Raw genomic sequence first — 6,480 nt, 5'->3', positions numbered from 1 at the left:
TCTCAAGAGGGAATCGATACTTTATAATTTTTTATCAGGAGGAATACAATAAAGTACTTATCAAAAAAAAAGGAGGAATACGTTGAAGTATATCCTAAAAGTTTTTCTCTAAGGATTTAACTACTGAATGTGTGCAAATATCACTACAACAAATTTGGTCTAAGATCACACCAATTTTAGACAACGCCTAAAAAGCGTGGCCAAATATGTATGTGGCAACGCTTTCTAGGGGGTGGTCTTTTCTAAGAGTTTTTGGCTATGACTTTTAGGCACCACTTATAAAGCGTTCCCTTTGGTAGTATAGACTACGTCTTTCAAGCATTGCCAAATTATAAAATAAATAGCAACGATTATCCATATGTAATGCAACGCTTTGGGAGCGTGATTGTTAATATTTGTAGAAGCAACTCTATATAAGCGTGCCCTAAATATTTTCTAAAAATTTCCGCTATTATTTTCCCCTAAAATTTTTACTGAAAAATTATGCCCTAAAATATTCGCTAAAACCTGTCTCTCATGTTCACAAGAAAATCTCCTTTTTTTCTTCCTTAAAATTCTATAATCAAAGTTGAGGGCTCTTCTCGTATCTTTTAGCAGATTTATTGAAGCAAATTAGAGTGAGTTTAATTAAATCTATTGGGTTATGTGGAAATCATGTATGGAGATGCTAAACTTTGTCTCGGTTATGTGCCATCCGATTCAATTGGGAATCTCATTGTTTAGGGTTTACTATCGTTTATCAAAACTTGGATAAGATGACTGCTAATTTTGAAATTAAGCTCTATTATTTTGTGATGGGAGGTTATTATTCTTGAAAGGTGAATGCTCTTCTTCTTTCATACAGTATTTGCTCTTTAGAGCAGGTTGAAATAATTGGGGATTTCATTGTTTAGGGATTACAGCCGCATCCAAAAACTTGGGTAAGACGACTGCTAATTTTGAAGTTCAGCACTATTAATTCGTGATGGATGTTATTATTCTTGAAAGGTGAATACTCTCTTTTATCATACAACTAACACTTACAAGATCTTATTTTTTATCTTGCATTTTTTGCTTTAGAAACCTGCGAATATGACAGTTTTGTTAGATGATGAGTTCATATTATTTTTATGCGTATTTGAATGTTGACGATGTCTGCATTTTTGTGCCTATTCTCCAGGTGGTGGAAGTAATTTATTGTTGATTGAGGAGTATTCATCTGATACACTCGTCTATTGAGGTAAGGTGTAACTGTTAATATCCACTTCCAGTGTGTTGTTATTCAATACCAAAAAAACTATTCATTTCCAATGGATTATTATCAAACAACTATTTATCAGTTGCAAGGGACAAAGGTCACGATATAGATGTACGTATGTATGTGGAGGATTGTTGCTTAGTTGCTAATATCCTTGATGTTTAAAAAAAGAAGAAAAATTAAGATTAGCAACTTCTTACCGCCTGATCTGTTCTTTTGATAGAAATTTTTATAGCTCTTCTTTCTTAGTTTCCTGGTATTGAGATTTATTTAGCTTTGGTTAAAGCCAATAATGTGCATGATTCAAATGAATTTTGGGCTTGAAATGACTATGATATTTTATGGATATGTTGAAAGCATGCTTTGAGTTGTTATTACAGTGTTCTTTTTGTGTGTTTTGGGGAGTATATATGCTAAAATATTTGAAGATTTGGTTAGGTCCTATGCTTGTTTAACTCGGTTTATAAAATATGTTGGGTTAGAAATATTTGGTTAAAGATTTGGTTAGGTCCTATACAGTAATTGAAAATCATAAAATTCCGTCGGAAGTTCTGGTAGTCGTATCCATAGAGCAGCATACGTTAGTTGAGCTGCGGACGCGATAAACTTAGGCTCCCAACGGCGAACAGAAAGGAAGTGGTTTAGTATGAACCAGGGCTCTTCATGTAAAGCTTTACACAAATTTTCCTCATAACGAAATTTAATAAGGAAAAAATTGCATCCCAAGTCTATAAGATGAATTTCTTCAGATGGCTTCCATAGGGTGGTTAGTTTAATTTTTAGCAGTTGGTGTCCAACCATTTGCTTGGTCAGTATATCTTGTTAATGATCTTGGAGTAAAATTATCAAGAGGCTAGATAAATGTATAGATGGATAATTATCCACTTTGAGCTGATCTTTGAACTTAATCATTTGTTGCATTTGTTTTCCTGTTAAATAGTGGCAATCTTCGGACTTCTAGCAGTTTTAACTCCTCAAGGGATACAGGGCGACTCTAGGTTCAAGGCTCCAATTGTTCATGCACTTTCGTAGAGGTAATCTCAACTAATAAATCCTAAAAGCTTTTCCTTTTCTATGTTCACTTCTTGTTGTCCATATGTTTTGTTACATGAATCATTCCAACGTATCGTAACATTTATAAATTTTTCTCTATTATTATAATTTGTTTTGGCTCTTTTGTATATGTATATCTCATACATATTGGACAATTTTGGCATCTTATGAATGTGCTGCCATTATTAATTGAAAGTAATGAGTTCATCCTTCATACTAACTCACATGTGAAACTTGATAATCTTGTGGGAGGGTTAGTTAGCGAATAGTGTATGGGTTATGAGGCCAACATCTTCTATATTCCTCGGGATCAATCATGATCTAATTCTTGAAAAGGTATTTTTTTTATTGTTTTGGTTATCGTGGCACGCTACACTTATTTTAGGTCAATTTTGGATAGTGTAGGAGCTATGTTGCTCGGACTCTCCGAAAATATCATCGGGTGCATGTCGGATCCGCCAAAAGTAGTGCATTTTTTGAGGATCCGACACGGGAGCGACATCATTTTGGAAAGTCCGCACAAGATAGTGTAGGAGCAAATTTGACTCTTCTTTCTACTTGAGTAAAGGATTAGACACCATTCATTTAGAATTATATGGACAAGTGCCTAAAATATAGTCTAAAATTCTAAAAAGATTGTTAGCTAGGGAAAACTTGTCAAATAACATGTACTAGTATTATTATCAGCTAACATTGAGATTGGAAAATGATCTAAGTAGAATTGGGAGAAATGAAGATGTAAGCCAACTAGTAATGTAAGAATGACTAAATTTTTATTTTAAGATAAGTGATCAAAGTTATTTAACAAAAAAGAAAGACTAAATTTTTATTTTAAGATAAGTGATCAAAGTTATTTAACAAAAAAGAAAACTAATCAGATAAAAAGTAAGTTGAATTGAATATAGATGATTAACTAATTGACAATGCAAAAATACAAAGGAATGCTGATGATAAAGCAAAAATATAACTGGCGGCAATGCTGATGAATATTTAGTAGTATAGTATATCCCTGCTAGTTTGGGTTAGGCTTAACCCTCATATTTTTAGCAGATATCTTTTCTTAGGATATTGTTTGGTATTTAAGTTTTTGAGGAACTCTGCTATGTTGCGCTAATTCTGCACTTGTACACTTTTAATTTCTATCTGATTAATAATTTTATTTTGCATATGTAGGAAAGTTCTGGCGAGCAATTGGAAATAGTGGCCAAAGACAATCTCATCTATGGGAATTTAGTGATGACATTGGACAATTAAAATTTTTAATTCATGATACTATAGTAGTACATTTGGATTTGTAAAGTTGAAATACTAGCATGCCAATTGAAACTGTAACGACCCGACCGGTCGTTTTGAGTTCTAGCGCTCCGTTCAGCAACCTGAGTCCATGAGCAGCTTCATTTCAGGTGTTATGACTTGTATGCGTGGTCGGAATTAAGTTCCGGGAAGTTCAGAGTTGATTTGGAAAGCGAATTCTCATTTCAGAAGCTTAAAGTTAAAAGAATGAACTAGGATTGGAATTTTGAGTAAACGACCTCGGAATCGGGATCTGAAGGTTCCAGCAGGTTCGTATGATAATTTCGGACTTGGGCATATGCCCGGTGCGGGTTTTGGATTACCCGGGAGCGTTTTGGCGCCTATTGTGGGAGTTAGCATTTTTGAAGGAATTTTTTAAGTTTGGCTTGAAGTGCGTTTCAGTGTTATCGATGTCCATTTGGGATTCTAAGTCTGAGAATAGCTCCGTATGGTGATTCTGGAGTTGGGAGCGCAATCGGAAGTGAATTTGAAGGTTCGTAGGTTATTTTGGAGCCATTTGGCTAAAGATAGAAATTTGAAGGTTTTTGAGAAGTTTGACCGGAAGTGGACTTTTGATATCGGGGTCGGAATCCGATTCCGGAAGTTGTAGTAGGTCCGTATTGTCAAATATGGCTTGTAGGCAAAATTTGAGGTCAATCGGACGTGATTTGATAGGTTTAAACATTGAAAATAGAAGTGTAAATTTTTGAAGTTCATTAAGTTTGGATTGGAGGTCGATTCATGATTTTAGCGTTGTTTGAGCGAGTCCGTAATGTGTTTTGGGATTGGTTGGTAGGTTTGGTTGAGGTCCCGGGGGCCTCGGATGGATTCCGGGTGGTTAAAGGATTGAAAAATAAGATTTTTGGAAGGTTGAGGACTGCTGGTTGCTGTCATAACCGCACCTGCGGAAAGGGGGCCGCAGGTGCGGCGCCGCAGAAGCGGCTAAGAAGGCGCAGTTGCGAATTTTTGGTCAAGAGCTGGAGGACCGCAGATGCGGTCAAGGTTCCGCAGAAGCGAGACCGCATCTGCGGAGAAGTGGTCGCAGAAGCGGAATTGGGTCGGCTCAGAGTGGACCGCAGATGCGGTCAAATTTCCGTAGAAGCGGGACCGCATCTGCGGAGGGCATATCGCAAAAGCGGAAAAAAGGGCAGCCTTGGGCGGACCGCAGAAGCGGTGATTGGTCCGCGACCGCAGAAGCAGTCAAGGGACCGCATGTGCAGAAATCCCTGGAGGCAGAAGGTTATTTTAAATCGGGATTTGGCCATTTCTCTCATAATTATCATGGCTTGGGGCGATTTTTGGAGAGCTTCAAAGAGGGATTTCGTCACCTAAGTTAAGGTAAGTTATTCCCACTCATTTCCAAGTTAAATACAAGATTATATCATGGAATTAGACATAAAAATTGTGGGAAAATTGGGATTTTTGAAAGAAAACCTAGATACTTGATAAATTGGATTTTTACCACGAATTTGAGCATGGAATTAGGAGTAAATTATATATTTGAGCTAGTGAAGCTATGGGTAGAGTATATCTTCGAAAAATTTCGAATTACGGGCACGTGGGCCCGAGGGCGTTTTGGGCAACTTTTCGTTTGGGGTTAGGAATTGTTACAAATGGGGTTGTAAAGTTTAATTGAGCATATATTAATGGATTTGTATAATCATTGGCTAGTTTTGGCGCGTTGTGCGATGGTGCGAGTCTTCGGAGGAATGTAGAATGCCGGTTATGAGTCTTCGGAGCGAGGTGAGTCTCCTTTCTAACCTTGTAAGAGGGAATTGTCCCCATAGGTGAGTTAATTGGTTATGTGCTCCTATTTGTGGGGGCTACGTAAGCACGAGGTGACGAGAGCCCGTGCGTAGCTACTAATATGCTATTGTCCGGGTAGTCTAGGACCCAAAAGCATGCCATATTTTGAATTTTTATAATCTTATGGACAGTTGAATTGCTTAAACCACATCAAAATGGTAAATGAATTTCTAATAAGATCTAAACCTCATTTTCTTAATTCGTTAATGTAACGACCCCACCGGTCGTTTTGAGCTTTTGCACTTTGATCGCCAGTTTTCGGGTATGACTTGCCTCGTGTTATGTATTATGACTAATGTAGATCGTTGATTTTGGTTTTCAGAAAAATTTGGAATGAATTTGAAAGAACAGTTTCAGTTGAAAGGTTTGAATTTGAAAGGTTTGACCAAGAGTTGACTTATTTGTATATGAGCTCGGATCGGAGTTTTTATGATTTGGTTAGCTTCGCTAGGTGATTTGTGACTTAGGAGCGTGATCGGAATTGGTTTTGGAAGTCCGGTGTAGAATTAGGCTTGAATTGGCGAAGTTAGTAATTTGGCGAATTCCGGTTGATAGGTAAATTTTGATCCGAGAGTCGGGATGGTATTCCGAGAGTTGCTATAGCTTCGTTACGTCATTTGTGATGTGTGTGCAAAATTTCAGGTCATTCGGACGTCGTTTGGTCGGGTTTTTGATCGAAAGAGTAATTCGAAAGTTTTAGAATTCTTAGGCTTGAATCCGAGGGTGATTCGATGTTTTGATGTTGTTTTGAGCGTTCCAAAGGTTTGAACAAGTTTGAATGATGTTATGGGGTGTTTTGGCATGTTTGGTCGGGGTCCCATGAGGCTCGCATAAGTTTTGGAGGAGTTTTTGGAAGATTTTTGCCGTTTTGAGCATAAGCATGTAATGATCCAAAGGTCCATTTTTAGTTCTAGAGATCGAAATTTGATTTCGAGACTTCCGGAATTTTGACAATGAATTATAGGAGTGATCTGGAAAGTTTGGTTTAATTTCATCAAGTCGCGATTGGGTTTTTGACGCGAAACATGAGTTAATTGTTTAACGAGCGAAATGGGTATCACACTGAGCAAATGAGCTCCGAATTGAGTTTC

The 6,480-nt window shown here is 37.3% G+C and overlaps 1 long non-coding RNA gene across 3 annotated transcripts; it reads left to right on the top strand.

Moving 5' to 3' along the window:
- LOC109232433 lies at nt 624-3,649 on the top strand. Of its 3 annotated transcripts, XR_002068966.1 has the most exons (5): nt 624-818; nt 894-987; nt 1,160-1,219; nt 2,178-2,271; nt 3,464-3,649. It is a non-coding gene; the product is annotated as an uncharacterized LOC109232433 (long non-coding RNA). The 3 variants fall into 3 exon arrangements; XR_002068965.1 differs by having other exon boundaries at nt 624-920; XR_002068964.1 differs by having other exon boundaries at nt 624-987.

Source organism: Nicotiana attenuata, chromosome 9 (genome assembly GCF_001879085.1).
Source record: "Nicotiana attenuata strain UT chromosome 9, NIATTr2, whole genome shotgun sequence".
NCBI classification, from domain to species: domain Eukaryota; kingdom Viridiplantae; phylum Streptophyta; class Magnoliopsida; order Solanales; family Solanaceae; genus Nicotiana; species Nicotiana attenuata.
The sequence above is the reverse complement of the archived record's forward strand: the minus strand, read 5'-3'. Positions and strand labels throughout refer to the sequence as shown.